General features: G+C 40.3%; 1 protein-coding gene across 2 annotated transcripts in view; it reads left to right on the forward strand.

Moving 5' to 3' along the window:
- Positions 1 to 4943: 4943 nt before the first annotated feature.
- Positions 4944 to 18118, forward strand: part of LOC120791484 (SPRY domain-containing SOCS box protein 4-like) — a 40161-nt gene continuing 26986 nt past the window's right edge. For both annotated transcript variants that reach the window (XM_040129867.1, XM_040129866.1), the window contains exon 1: positions 4944 to 5255. The gene's annotated coding sequence lies outside the window, so the exon portion shown is untranslated. The remainder of the gene's footprint in view (positions 5256 to 18118) is intronic.

Below are 18118 nucleotides of genomic sequence, written 5' to 3' on the forward strand. Positions count from 1 at the left end.
GCAAAGACTCCTTCTTGCACACCATCAAACACAATGGAGCAGAAAGTGAAAGATGACAGCCTGCTGCTGCCTCATTCTTAAATCCTCAATCCAAAAGATGGGATTAAAAATGGAAAAAAAAAGACCCCTGCCACTAAAGGTTTGACGGTATTCTCCAACACAGACACAGCTGTGCCATGAAATGAGGCAGCCAGCTGCATGTAAACTTTGCCGACTAAAGCAGAACGTAAACTGATGCCAGGTGAATGTTGGCACAGCCTCAGCTGAAAGAAATGCTTTCCCACTTCACAGCTCATTTCCTGACCTGAACAACACCATCACATCATCACATTAGCGCCAGCAGGACCGGCCTGACTCAGACAACATGCATTTATTTAGTTTCAGACTAAAAGGAAGGAGGAATGTGTTCCCAGAACACACTCTGCAATCTGCCAGCAACACCAGTGTTCTTAAAATAAAGCGAAAGGCCTCAAGGTGTTGTGCCTCAATTGTAAATTGAGCTTTTGCGACACACTCTGAAAAAACCTGACTGAGTCAGTGGAGTGTTACTGTTTTACTGTCTCTTACGGGCTTTTGGCTGTGTGTTGTGATATTTCCCGTTGTCTGGCTTAATCCTAATAAAGGGGAATCTGGACAGTCTTCTGTATCTAGGTAGTTTTTGTCATTCTTTACATCAAACTCTCATCTTCTTGCTTTTGCCTTTTTTCTGAAGCCTATTGCTTTGGCACACGCTTTCTAATTTCCACTTCCACTGAGTTGATTCCTCATGTCTGAGGTCCAGAGGGAGGCAGCAGGTATCGGTCCTTAAAGGGGCATTCCAACGATTTAGCATTGCACTTTCATTAAGTTGGTGGACTCACAAGAGAAAGAGTTTGAAAAAGAACGGTCAAAATCGAACAAGCACAGGCCGAGATACCCTGACTTTTAGTCCCTAGTATGGGTCAAGCTCCAGAAACAGTGGATCCTACATAATGCAGTTTGGTAGCATCTTCCATCAGAACCTCCTTGCCTGGAAAATCTGCCCGTCTCTTAAAGTTCACACCCCAGTTCATAACACAGGCTTTTTGTTATAAATTTGAAGTCTCAAGCCAAATTAGAGATAACCCCTCATGGCATCATCAGGGTTATTTTCTTATACTTATATAAGAAGTATATATATTATATAAGACACATTTAAATAACAAATACATTTTCCACATATTAATCCTGTGTCCCCAAGTAACTTGTTACCCCTACTCCAGTATACCAAATATAGGTATGTTAAAATAACCTTTTAGTTAGTATCTCGTTTCTCTTCCTGTCCAACAACATATTTTTTTATGATTTCATGGATCAGAGGTGTGTGTTTGGGTCTCAGTCCGCAGAAAACTTTTTACATGTTTACAAGTTTACGTTTCCTAAAGAGAGTGGTTGTGCTCTGAATTATACATTTCTCTCTTGCGCTATAGCACGTGCGAGGGAGCTGCGGCTGGTAGCCAACAGTTCTCTACCGCTCCGCATCCGTTGAGCCACCTTTGAGCATTATTTGATTCCCCACCCACATATTCACTTTTCCTTGGAAATTCGTCACATTACAGAGGCTAAAGACGGTCTAACTAGTGTTTCCCTGTGACTTTAAAGCGTGACTTTTTAAGGTTAGCTTAAAACAGTCTCCACTGCTGTCACAAGTGACAGTCAAGGGATCATTTTAAATACCCAAACCTATTACATCAGCCGTGCAAGTGTAGAAGAAGTCGGTTACACAACTAAATCTAGCTAAAGTTCGCCAACATTACGCCACCGTCAGCTAGTGGTCCAACCAGCTGGTGGCTAGTGGCTGTAGCAGTGACACCCCGTGAGGACTGAGTTGAGCGAAGGCGTTTTATTCCTTGAGTATTAAACATTTCATTTCTAATAGGAAGAATGTGTTGTTCCTCCTTGCGAAAGTTACAAAGTCTCACCTTTAAGAGCTCCCTTCAAAGCCACGGAGGACACTATACAACAGTACAGTCTGAGTACTACCCTCTGCGACAAGTAAACCTACTTTCGTGTGTAGAATCAGTGGATTGCCCTTTCAAGCTCAGTTCATGTTTAACACCAATGCTTTTTATGTAGAATTAGAAAATGACTCTTTGTCCATATGTATTATTCATATCTGACGATGGGATCTTTTAATTATAGTTCTATCTAGGCTACAATTAGAACCAACTTAACCAAAGAACCCCTTGACAGCTCATCCATTTTCTGTATGAAATCTCAGTCCCTCCACACCCTTGGAGACTCTGTATGTCCACATTGTCCTGTGCACTATACCTCATCTTAACCCTGACCAGGAAGTGGAGGTTCTCAGTGATGCCTAGAGACAGTGTCCTCCAGGTGAGTCATCAGCTGACTCGAGCATGTCTGTCTGTCTGCTGCAGCTGTAGCCCAGGACAAAATCCTCGGGAGCTCAGATCCGTGAGCAGCTAGGATCCAGACTTAGAAAACTATTATCACTCTTCTTGCTTCAGATGTCTGCCCACACTGTCAAAGTGGAAAAAACCAAACTTCCAGTCTGGCTCCCTAGCTCTTGCTCTGTTTCTTCTCCAAGCACTTAACTTTGTTTAACCCAACTGTTCTGTGATGATCTCTATGGGGTAAAAAAGGCTGGTCTAGAGCAAGTAACAGGAGACATCAGAAAGGCATATTAAAGGAATAGTTTGAGATACATGCGCTTGTTCATTTTCTTCTTCAGTGTTAGATGAGAAGATCAATACAATTCTCATATTTGTAAGTTAAATATGAGGCTGGAGCAAACCGATGGTTGGCTTAGCTTAACACAGAGAGAGGAAACAGGCGGGCTCTTTCCAAAGGTAACAAAATCTACCTACCAGCACCCCTAAAGCTCACGGATTAACATATTCTGTCTTGTTTGTGTAATCTGCAAGCTATGCTAGCTATTTCCCCCAGCTCTCAGTCTTTATGCTAAGCTATGCTAACCATCTCCTGGCTATCAGCTTCTTATTTAATGGACAGACATGAAAATGGTATCAATCTTCTCATCCAAATTATCAACAAGAAGTGTTTTTTAACCCCCAAAATGTCAAACTAGTCCTTTAATATAAGTAGAGAAAAGGTAGATGGTGTATACATAATGAAGCACTGATTTTCAAAGATCGGACACAGAAGGAGGAGAAAGAGGAAAGTGTAAAGAAGTTTGGCGACTTGAGAGTAGAATTCAGTGCATCCACGAAACACATGAGCGTGCTTGACTTAAGCAGTTGTTTGACCTCACGACCCACTGTAGTTGGCTGTGAGAGGCGCACTGCTTGGATGGTCTCACACGCATGCACAGACACCGAATCACCACCATATGGGAGGCAAAGTGAAGGGAAGTTCAGCCAAGTCTGGACAAAGTACTACTCCGCTGTATTTTCTAACAAGCAGAAATGCTCATGGCAATGCGGTGACATTGTTTGTATGTCAGAACACCATCCAGTTATGGCCGACTCCACAACCGGTCCAGGGAGGGAAAGAAGCACAGCATGAAGCTGTGACACAGGAGGACAGGATAGAGAGAGAGACAGCCAGGGAAATGGAAGGAGAAAGAGAAGGGGAAAAAGAAGGGTAGATGCGGGGGAGACGACATAACGAAAACATCTGATGCAAAGTGTCTGTTGGACGACCTGGTGAGAATATCCATGGCAGCGTTCTCTGAAGTCAGCAGACAGGCAAACACACACACAAACGCTTACTCACACTCTCAAAGCCTCATTCAAAGATAATAACTTGCTCTTACACAACATCAAATCCTCTGCAAGCACGCACGCAGTCAAAACTGTCTCATCTCACCAAGGTCAACTTTCTGACATTAAGAGTAACAGTCATTTTACTGTCTGTGGTAGTAGGAGAGATAGACAGAAATGGCTCAACATTTTGGCACAAAACGCTCATCTGTGTTCCTGCTGAGGATTAGATGAGAGGAGCGATACCACTCGCAAGAAGCTACACCCGGGTAGTTCTGTCCGTAGAGCTAGCCTAGACAGAGCCCAGAGCCAGGCCTGGCAGGCCAGCTGTTTCGCCCTGTTTCTAGTCGTTATGCAAAGTTGAACTAACTGTCTCCTGGCCGCAGTCTCATATTTAACAGAAAGACGTGAGAGTGCTATTGACATTCTCATCAAACTGTTGGCAGGAAAGTGAATTAACGTATTTCCCAAAATGTCACACTAGTTTCAGTGTCAGTGCAGAGGAGCAAAGAAAATCTCGTGTTCTATACTGACAGGCAAGTGATCTCTGCTGTGTTAGAACCATCAACGTCGGTTCTCCGGTTCTCTTTGGAATTGATTTGAGGCCAGCTGCTCAGGGAGCCAATGGTCTAGTTTTCACAATGAGCCTCATTTCATCCAAGCCTTTACTACTGACTGAGCCTCTTTGCTCATGTTTAAATCTGCTGTTGATACTGTTATAGGTGAGATACAGGTAGTTATATAATATATACAACAAGGTATGTTTCGTTAAATACTGTTATATAGGTTCAAAAATATAAAGTTTGTCTGAGTACAAATGGGAAGTAATGCACTTGTTATCCAGATTTTATAGGCCTATGCTTCAGGTGCAAATAAATTAAATACAAAACAGCAGACAGATGTTGATTGTGCTCAGGATAAAACTATGTAAGGCAAGGCCTCCACCCTGAGTCAAGTTTTTTAAAGCTGGAATTTAACGGGAAGTTTAGTGATAATGTTTACAAAATAAAAGCATGGAATTAACGAGGTTTTGTAAAAATAACTTCCAGCAACATGAAATACACAAAACATCTATACAATCGTTAAATAGTTTTTGATGCAACGGTTAGATACAAAAGGCTAAAGAAAAAAAAACAAACATTTTTTTTTGTTAAAAGTGTCTGGTCGTGGACGTCGTGATCGGAAAGCGTGTCGTTTTTTCCGACTGGCTTGACACCGGTCACCTTTCCTTGATCCCGGCGCTCCAGCCAATCAGCGGCTGTCGGGGACACATGAACGGTGATAATATCCACAGAACAGGCTGCGAGCAGGAGGAACAAAGAAAGCCGCCCGTCCTTTCACTTCGTCAACGCAGGCAAATGTCGACCTCGTCATAGAAGTTTTCGCTTTTGTCGTAACAGTTCTCGCTACCCTGCCCAAGAGCCACACGTAAGTCCGACCGGTCGGTTTTGCCGAGGAAAGAGGAAACTTGGCGCCGTGAGAGGTTTTACTTGAAATCGCCTTTCTCGAAACTGTCTTGCCTTGGATACGCTGGCTGGAAGGGAACGTAAGGTAAGTTGGATTTTTTCTCTTTCGTGAAACTGCAATATTGTTTTGAACACAACTGTAAATCATCGCGTCTGTGTTCTGTTGTCGCTTTACTTTGCAAGAAGCAGAAAACTCTTGTCTCAAACTTTCCCCTCTTTTCTGAGGCAACGATAGCGCCGATGCGTTCCCTTGGACAACTGAGCCTTTTCAAAACTGTTAAATATTGTGTCATTTTAGTGCTTCGTTCCCTGTGACTAACAGACCCACCTAGAAGAACTAAAACGTAAGATACTTTCTGAATATTTGATATAGTTGGTATTTCAGCAAAAAACTATTAAAGGATGTCGGGTTATTTTACTTTCTTAAAACAATTTGTTGAATTGTTTAGACACGCACTAAACTAACAGCAAGGACTGCTGCTGTAGCAATAGGTATTAATCGTTTTTTTTAAAAAGTGTTTTTGTGTATATATGTATATAATATATGTATATGTGTGTGTATACATATATACCATTTTTAACTGACTTTAAATTGGTTGTCGGAAAGTCCTTCGTGTTCCCTTGAAGAGCGCACTAGTAAACACACTAAATGTATCAAGTTGTGTTTTAATGGTACAACCTGTATAGATGACGTCAATACTAAACTGCCAGAATTTGAATGGAGGTTGCTGCTCGCTTTTTTTTCTCCATTCAAGAGAGAACCGTTCACGTGAGGCAACGTCTACTGGTGCAAACCAGGTGGCTCATTTTTCATTCTGTGTATGAAAGAAGGGACTTGCTTGGTTTTGTTTTCAGTATTTGAAGTTGCTTATATTTTGCGCAGATTTGAACTTAGCAGAAGCAATATCTATTTTTTTTCCAAGCCTTTTTTGACTATGCCAAGGCTGACATTTTTTCAGGTGAGCAAACAAGACGCCCTAATGCCTTAGAAGTACTAGAACGTGCACTATTTGACTTCATTCAGTACCCTTTTGATTTGAAGTTTGCCTGCTATTGAAAGGCTAAATGCTTTGCCTCTAACCACACCATCTGCTTTCCCCTCCTGGGCATTGGCAGGCTACTGTCCAGATCAAGTGTTATGAGAGATTTGTGTAGGTTGACCACAGCAGATGGCTAGATGGAGAACATAACTGGTTGACCATAGTAGCAAGGCTAAGAGTTGTGATGTTTGCGCTTGTTTTCAATTGGTTAGTGTAATAACTGCAATATTTTAACATGTAAGCAGTTTCTCTAGGATGACTTCATCAGAGTCAGTATTACAAATGGTTTGAATGTAAATTAGCTTCCTCCCTGTTACTGTTTGGGTGGGCGGCATCAACGTGCCCAGGTTCACACTATTCAGAAGTCAGCAGTATAGTTCAGGTTTGATTCAGCCAGGAAGCAAATAAAAGGGCATTTGTTATTGGTGCTTTGACTTGAGCTGACCTTTTGCACAGTTTACAGTTGATTGCAACCAAATCATTGATATGTTTTTGTGCATGCGTCATGCTTATGTGTATTGTAACACACTGACAAAGGTGGGGCATAACATACAAATAAAATGGTCAAATTATATTTTGGTTTCCTGCTGTGAATCAAACTGACCGCAGTTGGGTCATATTCTTGTTTTTGTGCCTCTTAAGGAAATGGGGGGGGAAAAAAAATACAAAAACTCATTCTCATTTCTCCTTCCTCAATGGAAAACTGTATTTCATCCCAGCTACATATAAAAAAACAAAAATTATCTGTAGAGAATGTTGAGCATTTTGTTGTTTCTTTTTTGGGTGTAAGATTTATAAAGCATAATTTTTGGCTGGACCTCAACAGCAGGGCCCCCCCTATAAATGTGAATGTCCATGACTAAGTGGTGAAGTTAAACGATTGGCTGGCCGGCTGAATCTTTTTTTTTTTTCCCAAAAGCTACAGCCAATGGGGAAATTGGCTGTTGCTCTTTTAAAAATGAATTGTCGTAAACAGTCTTGTCATAAGAGGGGGCGTTGACAGGTAGTGCTGCCAATTTTTGTAGCTTTTTTGGTAGATTTACCAACTTCTCAGACCCCTTTAGCGTCTGTTCTTCACAAAAGCATCAAGCGAAAAATATAGAAACTTTTTGGACAAACCTTATCTACCTTCCGTAGAAAAGTCACTAATATTTCCCCGCAAGCGGGAGGTCAGGCTTTTATTCCGCAGGCAAACCCCTCCATGCGTCTCATTCAATTGACTGCATGGCAGCTGCATAGACATGAGTGAGCTTCTAACTTTCTCGCCGATTGATTAAATTTAACAAGTAAATATAGCCAAAATCACAACACAGCCATTGTCTTTAACTTATGTGTCTGGTGATTTTTGTCAGACAATGTCACACTTATGGAATCAGGATTTTAGCAGAGCAGAGCAACAGCTTGGAAATGGCTTGGAAGTGACTGCTGGTTAACCTGTGGTCGTAATGGGCCATGTTTCAGTCACTATTTCATACTTGTTCCATTGTCTGACAACAGAAAAACATGTACAAGGCAACAGCTTTATTGGTAATTCTGTTGTATTAAAATACTGTATTTGTGAGCACAGAGAGAAGGAGAGACGCAAATAGATAAAGGGTGGTTCAGTCACATACTGCGTTTTGACCTAGTGTTTCTTTTCTCCTGCTGAAATCAAATGGTTAACACCCAGACCTATGGCACTTATGACCTACAGTATATGTACTACAGACTGACCAGTGTTGGATATTTGAAGCAGATCCTAATATCAGAATTTGATAGTTTAATAAAATACAGTAAAGATATATTGGCTCATTCTCATTAACAACACATAATAAACGTTTTTAGCTTTTAAATAACTGTGACCAAGATACGTACTGAGCAGCACATTTTGCAGTGTAAAGCTAAACTTGTTAATGCTCTCTGGTGGGAAAACAATGTAACAGCAACACTGTTACTAAATTACCTCAAACACATCCTTTATATTTCTGTACTGCAGTTCTTTGTCACTCATCGGCTGACACACATTATACACCAATAAGATATATCTGTGATAAGCCAATATTGGCCGATAATACTGTCTGACTGATTTATCTGTCCAGCTCTTATATCTATGAACCCAACAGTTAAGGTTCTTGCATATATTTGTATGCAAGTATTCAGGGCTACCATGGACAATTTGATTGAGAAGACATTTTTTTTAATCCAGGGCTTACATAAGAAATTTTTCTGCTTTACGATATGTAGCACAGGTGGACAAGAACAGTCTACATTTCTGAAATGTGCTTGTTTTATCATAGAACAATATATCGGCCAAGTGGATATATCATCTGTTACTAGTTTTTTGCAGATATATCGATGTCTGTGTATGTTGGTGAATAAGTAACAAGAAATTGCCATCCAGGAAACAAGACTAGGTTTGAAGTAATTTAGAAATGGTGTCACATTACATCTGTCCACCAGAGAGCACTGACAAGTGTATTTTTCAAATGCAAAATGACCCACTCAATATGTATCTTGTTCACAATTCTGTAAAAACCAAATCTAAGGCATAAATAGCAAAAATGTTTGTTTACGTGTTTCTGTTTTTAAATTTAAAGTTTACACTACCTATTAACTACTAAATGAGGTCATAAACCCAATGAGGTTCAGGCATGCTTCTTACTACTTTTGCTCTCGATGTGAATGTTAGATCCATTATTATAATCCCTCGTGTTAAGTTTTTACCACCAAGAAGCTGCACTTTTTTAATCACAGAATCTGACTTGGCCTATATAAATTTACCCCCTAATCAAGGCAGCACATCTTTTCCTCTTGTTTTCCAAAGTTGTGTTGTTTGCAGGTTGAAAGATTCAGATGAAGAGATTTAACCTTTTTCCTGTTTTGGCATTTCAGTGTGGACAATCTGTAGTGCTTGTTATTTATTTTTAATTTATTTTTTTCAATGAGCTGCTGAGAACAGTGGCTTTGTTACGATTTTGGTACTGGTTTTGTGACACTGTTCTTCTTGCCGCTGAAGCTATTGAAAATTTACATTAAGGCTGCAACATACAAAAATGTATTAATCATTATTTTTTAAATTTGGCAAATCCTTTTATTATTCTTTTTTTAATATTGTTCTTTTTATTATTATTTTTGGTTATTTGCTTGATGAAATGCCCATAAAGATTTCCTAAAGTCAAAGGTGATGCTATCAAATTGCTTGTTTTGTCCACTTAAGTCTGAAACACAAAGATGTTCAAGTTATTACAGAAGACAAAGAAAAGAGGAAATCCTTACAATTTAGAAGCCAGTTTTTTTATTTTTGCTTGAAAAATACCCAAAAAACCACTTTAAATGCTGACGCAAGTATTATAATAGTTGGAAATTAATTGTCTGTTGTTCAACTAAGTAATTAATTGAATAATCATTTCAGCTCCACCCCCCCATATCTCGTAAGACTTCACTTAAAAGGTCTTTCCACTTGGCTGTGCATATTTATGGTCTGTCTATAAAGTAAATGCAACTGATGAAAGTTGAGGCAAGTCTGACAAAGGAGGGCTTGAGAAAGACAAGCCTTGCCTGACATGTCCTAAAATGGCCACCTTTAACCAAAGACTTCAAACATAACAGAAAAGGGTTACAGAAAGCAGTGTCCAAACTCACAACTACAAAAGAATTTCAGTCGGCCAGCTGCATCATGTCAACCAAGATAGAAATATTTAATGTTGTCTGTCAGAGGATCTACATACTATAGTTATCTCTTGGAGGGATACTTCTGTGGTCAAAGCATGTCTGATAATTGTCCACATTGTCCATACTGTGTCCAGTCACTCTTACACACATGCTTACACACATGTACACACCCACAGTGGTACAGACACGTAGTCAGAGCTGAGGCTGTTTCAGCAGAGGGGCACTGATGCTGACTCAGTAGAATGTCAATGTTGTGAAATCCCATTAAAAGCAATCTGGTGCTGAGCAGGGCCACGCCTGGGTTTTATGGGAGCAGGTCATTTTGAAAGGCCAGCAGTGCTTGCACTGACACTGATATTTTGTTAAATAGTTGACACTGCTGTGTTTGCACAGTGTAATGGAGTCTGATCACTTGAGTGGCCTTCACTAAACTGAATTGCTCTTTAAATCTGTGTCACTCATTTTTAGTTGTTCTTGAAGATTATTTAAATGATTTTGGATGTGTGTTAGTGGTTGAGAGTAATTGTTTTTAGAGCTTCAGCTTGCCTTTTGTATCTGCAGTAAATACTGCAGTTTTACCCTATAACTTATGACACTATTGTATGTGGAGAAGCGATGCAAAAAAAAAAAAATCCATCAATTGTTTGCGTTGCCTTGTCTTGATAATGTTGATTTTTTTTTTTTTTTTTTTTTTTTTTTTTAAACAGCAAGAACTGCATGCAAAGTAGGACCATGTCCCATCAAGTTCACTTGTGAGCACCAGCCGGGTAGCACATGGGTCATTTTGTGGGCTTTTTCTGCAGGAAGGGATCTTGGGTAAGGCAGTGCTAAGGTCTAACTGCCCACCCTTTCAGCAGTATGTCTCTGATAGCAGCACACTAACACTGGCTTCAGACTGTCATTATTGATAAGATGGGACATGAAACCTTTTTCTAGCAAAAAGGTTTGTATAACATACATACCCATTTTGAGCAAATCCTACTCATCGTTTTCCTCCTTTTGGCATGGTGTACATGATTATAACAGAAGAGGTTACTGCTCATGTTAGCCAGTTCTGCCTGTCACTGCTGGGTGATTGATGGGTGCTGAAGATTGGATTCGCACCCAGCTCCATAGGAAGATGACAGATGTTCCTCATGGTAGAGAGAAGTTAGTGAGAAAGAGGGAGCAAGAGGGATGCACCACACAAGTTACTGGGGCTGTTTATCTTTCACATCTGAGAAGGATGTGGCGTAGAACACTCCTCCCGGAAGAAGTGTGCTTCTATACTGGTACACTGAACTGCATTATGTGCCACATTTAGCAACAAACTCCTCTCAATGAAAGGAGCCATTTATAGTACTGACAATGAAAGCAGTGTGATGTCATAGATTTTGGTGAGAAGTCAGAATATCCATCTCATTTGGATGTGCTATAATTTTGCTCTTGACAGCAGTTATGTTCACCATGTATTCACCAAATGCACTATGTACTGTAGTATAGCATTAGAAGATAGTAGAGTTTCCAAACTTAACAGTAGTGATACAGAACTTCCATTAAAATGCGTTTCTAATGTAGCCCACTTGCATGTCTTTATAGCAACATAATGTCAGCAATGTGCAGATGCCAACATTTACATTACATGGATCCTCCCGGCCTTGCAGTTGCTGCAAAAAGGACCCTGAGAGAGGAGATGGATGGTATGCAGATTGAGTGAGACCTAAATGGCATATAAGGAGACATAGAGACTGAGAAGATGGGTAGAATAGCTGAGTGATCAATAGCTGGTGGAAGAGGTGAGTTGCCAGTGGAGGGGAGCTGAGGATGGGGAGCTGTAGTGATTGTCCTAATAAAGTCTCAAGCTGTCAGGCAGTTGGTAAATTAAGGTGTAGAAAGCCTCTTGCAGCTGAAGCCATTATCCCAAGCTCTTTCAAGCACAGATAGGATACATGGTTATAGTTCCAACAATGAAAAGAGTGTGATGTCATTGATTTTGGTGAGAAGTCAGAAAGTCAATCTCATTTGGACTTACTATAGTTTAATGTGTAAGCCTGAAGTCATCCTTCATCTGCTTTTTCAGTTCTTGAAATAGATGTTTTAATGGAACTCCATGGTTTAGAAATTTTCTGAATTTAATATAAATGTGCTGTTATGTAGTATGATGGAACAATGCCATCGTTCCATTCTTTACAGAGAACTCTGGTAGGTGTTGTCGACCTGATCTTCTGTACGTAGATTACCTTAAAGTCTGACCTGTCAACTTCAGCAGTATTCAGCTGTAAAAGAAAAGGTTAAATCTGACCTGGAAACAGGAAGTTTCCTCTTAAATGTTTAAAACCAAACATCCTCCTCCTATCTCCCACCTCTCCCTTGTTCTACCAGCTGCCTTTTCCTCTTCCCACTGTATACCTTCTCCCCCTCGTCCTCATCTGTTTTCCTGCAATAACAATATGCCATGCAAAACAGTGTGCCCAAACCACCGGGTCAGTGTGAGGGCAGAGTCCACATACACACAACTGTGAATCATCTTACCTCTGGTGACCTCTTTTGCAGTGGTGTGTATATGGTGGTGGAAAACTGAAGTCATACATGGCTGCTTGCTGTCAGTGTTGTGAAACAGAAACGGGGAGATAACCGGAGTATGAAATGTGTCAATATACTGAAGCACAGGCTTATGAGAAGGAGGAGTGGTTAATTCATTCCTGAATAAAATACATTCATAATATAGTAAAGCATTACTTTCTACTTGGACTTTTTTTGCTGTGTGCATGTTTTAAACTTATGATAATGGTAAATTTAATTAAAAGAAACCTGAATGTAAAAATTATGCACTGGGTTAGTAGGAACTAAAACTAAGCACATTCTACAGTTTGTTTTGGGCGTGTTTTTAAAATCAGAAACACAGAGTGATTCATGGCAGCATCATGCCATCATCTTCTACACGTCTTCTGATGTGACTTAAAGACAGTGACGCTCATACACATACACCTACCTCTAGTTCAACCATCCCATGAGCCCAGCCATTGTTTAGCCACACTACAGTGACATTAATAATTGAGCTGTCTTATTTACTCATGGATGTGATCTACTTGAATCCTATTGCTCCACAGATGTTTAACAGCTCTGTTTCCTGCTCCCCCTGCAAGATGTCAGGATCTTTGTTCACAGCAGTGGGTTCCTTCTAAAGAAACCTCATAATCTTCCCTGTTTCTCTATTTTTGAATTAATAGTTTGAGGTTATGAAGGTCTATTCAAGGTGTGCATTCAAAGTAAAAGATACCACAAAAGTAATAACTGTCTGTTTTAGTTTAACGTGATGGCTAGTAAATTTATTGCACTATTAAACGTAGTTGTTGAGAAGTTTGCTGTGCCAAGGTACACTAGCTAACCACTGCCAATTGCCATAGGTTCTCCTGAGGTTAGGATGAACTAATGTCTTTCTGGCAGAGTCTTTCAGGGGTGTTGGTAAAGGAAGAGGTTAGATCAAAGCAACACAAAAAAATGGAACAGACACTTATCACACCACTCCCCCCCCCATCTTGCCCGAAATTTTGTTTAGCATTTTTAAGTAGATCTCAGTCAAGTTCTTGAGCACAGCAACCCATTAATTATCTGAGTTAATTCCTGCCATGTTTGACTGTAGCTAATGACTTATTTTCTCAGGGGTAGATGAGGCCACAAGCTCTGCTGTGGCACATTGAGCTAATTTAGCCATTAAAGTGACATGGCACTTATGATCAGCTAACATGCCTCCCAGTTAAGCTCCATGTCATCAGAACCATCCTGTGGCCTACATGCAGAGCATATCAAGTCATTTTTGAGAATATCCACTTACAAAGTTAAAATGTGCTGCTAATTGGCTGATTTAGTGGAAGAAATATGTCAAGGAATGGGGCAGTTTCTTTCCTTGCTCTAAAGAGATGGCAAAACCAGGACTCCAGAATGCGAATATTTAGTTGCAATTTTGGCTATTTTTATAAAACAGGTGAAAGAAATGTATAACCAGGTGTAAAGGTGCTTCTTGCAAATTTGTACATAATTGTGTACTTCATACCAGGAAAGAGAGGGAGCACGAGGCTCTCATAACCATAACAAAGGTGCTTACAGGTATGTTTACCTGTGTATCATCCAGCCATGTCTGTTCTTCCTTTCACAGAGCAAGTGAGTGAGCTAGTGATTGGTTCTTCAAATGAAATGTTGATCCCAAAGTTCTGAAAAGGAGAAAAAAAAATCATACAATAAGAGTAAATCTTTGCAATTTGCAACCCAGAATCACCAGCTGTTGTTTATAAAAAGAATGGCTTATATGAATGCACTGATTGCCCATTAAAATGTGACCAGCACTAACAGTTCTAAAACACATTATAGTTAGATCAGTAGTAGCACAGAAAAAGGGACAGATCAAGAACAAATTTGTGTTACCAATTGTGTTTAGCTGAATTTTGGACATTTTTTGACTGTTTTCATGCAAAACTTTGTTGTTTTTTTTATGCTATGCAGCCTTATTTACAATCTGTCACTTGAAGTATTTATTATACAAATTAATGACTGCTGTGATGGCCACTATTTCAGCCTAGGCCCATATACAACTGACAGGCAGTAGAAGGGATTGGTCACTTGAGAATGTGTTTTAGGACTGAAACGGGTTGGAAGCAGAGAAGGTAGATGAGGCAGAAACGATTGAGCTGCAGTCCCCCATGGGCCTCTTACTGATAAATGGTCACCCCCTCTTCCCTCCAACCATCATTAACAATGTCAAATCATTAAAAGCTGCGGTTGTTCATAATCCTCCGCTCCCTCACTGATGGTACATCTTCTGTCAGCTCAGATGGCCTCTTTTTTTCAGCTTGTTGAGAATGTTAAATTGCACGTCCAAGTGTTTGTGAGCTAAATTGGAATTGTACCTCATTTGCTGTGAGCTGATTGTAGTTTTTTTTTTTTTTAAATCTTTTTTTTTTTAATCAGTGGGTTATAAAATGGCAAGGACAAAGTAGAGCTGTATTGGCAGTACAACAGATGCTCATAAACAACTGTGCACTAGTTCAAAGATGTCTGTGCAATTGTTTAAGGGCCTTTGAATGAGGGCAGTGTGTTCCTGAAAAAGAGCATTAGGGTTGGATAATGACCCAATAGAACTACTCTGTACAATGTGTTGTCCACATTGGATTGCAAAACTGTTTATAACTGTTCAAAATGGCCAAACTGGAAGACAGGATGTAAATAGACCAATAGGCCTACACGAAAAATAATTATCTTAAATAAATGTTTAAGTAAATAGCAAATAGTAAATAGTAGTCAGTTTCTCATGTATTAATAGATTAGCAAACGAAAACACACATTGAATCCTCCAGTGCCGAGAGCACTAACAAAAACCACCTCTGCTCTCAGCGGCCAACAGGTTAACAAAATGGAAACTTGTAGTTGCATTTTTGAGACTTCAAAATAAAAATATACAGGCCAGGCTTACCTTAACCAGTAAACAAGCGGACAGCTTGTCTACTGGTTTTCATTCAAAAATAGCAACATGTCAGCATGCTGCGGGGTTAATCTGGTGATCTGTCTCTTAACTGTGAGACCCACGGCAGAGAGTACTTGCTCAGATGGTACCGATGTTCCAGGAATGAGAGAGTGCCTCGCTACAGTGGCCAGCCTCGGGAAATGCATCTGATAAGCTTTCCACCAGTCAAGAGGATTAGTATCCAATAAGGGGGGATTTTCTTACATTGGTGTCCACCTCTACCTCTGGGTCATTAGCTTGTTGAGGGCTGCTGTAGTTGTTTCCCAGGAGCAACATCATGGCATTGCCCTGGTGGCATCGTATGACTCCAGCCTGGGTAGCAGAAACTGCTGTCTCATCTACCCAGTAGCACCAGCGCCAGGCTCATCTTCATCATCAGTGGCCACATCCACAGTAGCACAAATTTCCATAAATTTTGCTTTTGCAGCTTCTCTCTCCCTTGATGTGTATTTAAAAAACAAAAAACAAAAAAACGGATATGTTTATGGTGATCGTCCAAGACTAGAGGTGATCAGCACTGGTTTAGCCACCAACTCCTCCATTCCAACCTGTGGTGAACAATATAGCATAATTAATGCCCCTCTTAATTGATAACACGCTATTATGTTAATGATAGTAATAGGCTGATAGTACCAATAGACGCTAGGGATAATGATATGCTAGGGCTAATGATAATAATTGAATAGCTCCTAGGCTATTTTAAAAATTCACTTAAGCATATATGAATGAAATAGCCTACCCCCATGCAGTCACCCGAGGACTTCCGAACCTTAGCCTTGAACTGTCACTCTTCCGTCGTCATCCTCATCTTTCATCAGGTGTGTGTTTAGCTTACGGTAATGGGGTAAATGTTGGAAATCAACATTTCCTTTTTAGATGTTATGGTGGTCACATATATTTTAAATTCTCCAACACAGGTACAATCTCCTCCATTATCTGCCAATACTTGTTTAGGATCTCGAGGGTTCTGGCTTCTTGCAACTTTTACTTTAACAGCTGGAACTACCCTAGTCCTCCGAACATGTCATGCAACGAGTTCCCCCGAGTTTTGCATGACTGGATGAGCTGGCGTTTCGGATGTTTCATTTGTTCTCGTTTGGCCGCCATTGCCTTGAATGGAGGGGTGTTGTCATTGAAGTGCCTGACCAGACGCCCCACTGCAACAATAAATAAAACACATTAAATCCATCATTTACCGTCAGCTGCAGTGTATGTGCAGAACAGGCAACTGAGTCCCAGTTGACCTGTCCTGGAGAGTTGGCAGCCATGATGTGTGCATTGTCGTGGACACACGTACACTTTCCCAGTACGTTTCCAAGTTGCCACCCTATCAATTAGTTTAGCTGTGAGGTTTCCAGCTGTGTGTCTGCCTGAAATACTTGATGTTAGTAGGACGACCAATTTGACTTGCCAGTCCTCATCAATATAGTGGCATGTAATTGACACATGGTGTTGTGTGTGTGCCGTCCCTTGCCACAGACAATGTGGATAGGCAAAATCTTTCTCCACCAATGGTCATATTCTCTGACTCATCTCCTCAGACCGGAGTGTGTGTTTCCAATTTTCCACAATGTTGGTCGGTAAATGGTTAATTATGCACATCCCTTGTTTAATGTAAAGAGAGCCTCACAGATAAAGTGAAGACTGCTTCCTTTGTGGTTATGTTTCTAAGCTAATTTTTTTTTGGTCATTCAGATCACCTTGACTTTTGTTTCCACAACAGCTTGCCGCCTGTTACTGGATCTATGTGTGGGCAGAGTGGAAGGAAACATGTGGTGGGGTGCACTGGAGAGAGGGCTACAGTGTGCGTACATGCATGTGTGTGCATGCGTGCATGGGTTTACTTGTTTTTCTCAAGGGCTGATAATTTGGAAGAGATGCACCCTGCTGCTACCACATCTAATTCAGTGGATCATTTATGAAGCAATTATACTTGCAGCTTAGTTCAAAGAGATCCTGTTTGAGCTGTATTTTGTAACCACGGTAATATTGTCACTGGTGCTCGGGGGATTCTAAGCAAATGTATAAAAAGTTTGCTTTTTCTCCAGAGAGTAGCTTTGTTTTTGCTCATTAATCTACTGTTCATTTAGTTTTCATTAGTAGATGAATTAATCCACTGTAATTTCTTTTTTACTTGGTGAAGTTTCCTAATGAACTTGATACTTTAGGGGACTTGGATGTCATAAGAGGTGCTGGTGCTTTGGTGTTCTGTGGTTCATTTAATCATTTAATCAGCATGAGATTCCACAAGGCCCCATTGATAGCTGATTCATTTTAAAATTTTGGTTCAATCCAAACCAACCCGGCACTGCTTTCATTCCCAAACATTCCCCCGTTGCTCATTTGAACGCATAATTATCATGTCTTTTAGTAAATGGTGTATTGCCAAAGTGTGTGTCTGTGCATGCACGTGTGTGTAAAAAGGAGTGAAGGGAGGGACTTGAGACTGGCAGTTAATATTAATCAAAGATGATGTCTCACTGACTACATTTACATGCACAGGACAACAGGCTACTGGGAGAACTCCGTCTAAATTAACAAATTTTTTCTTTTAATTACTTAATCTGACAATGTTTTTTCTCATTTACATGTTTTAGAAATTGGGTTGCTGTCAAAGGCTAAGAATAATGATTTCTTAAGTACATACTTTCCCATTCACTTGAATTTTGAAGTGGTCTAAGACTTTTAGACCCGACTGTATAGACACACTGATTGCTGCTATCTCTTCAATTGGCCCAAGTGTTGCAACCCTTGATAATT

Source organism: Xiphias gladius, chromosome 7 (assembly GCF_016859285.1).
Source record: "Xiphias gladius isolate SHS-SW01 ecotype Sanya breed wild chromosome 7, ASM1685928v1, whole genome shotgun sequence".
NCBI classification, from domain to species: domain Eukaryota; kingdom Metazoa; phylum Chordata; class Actinopteri; order Istiophoriformes; family Xiphiidae; genus Xiphias; species Xiphias gladius.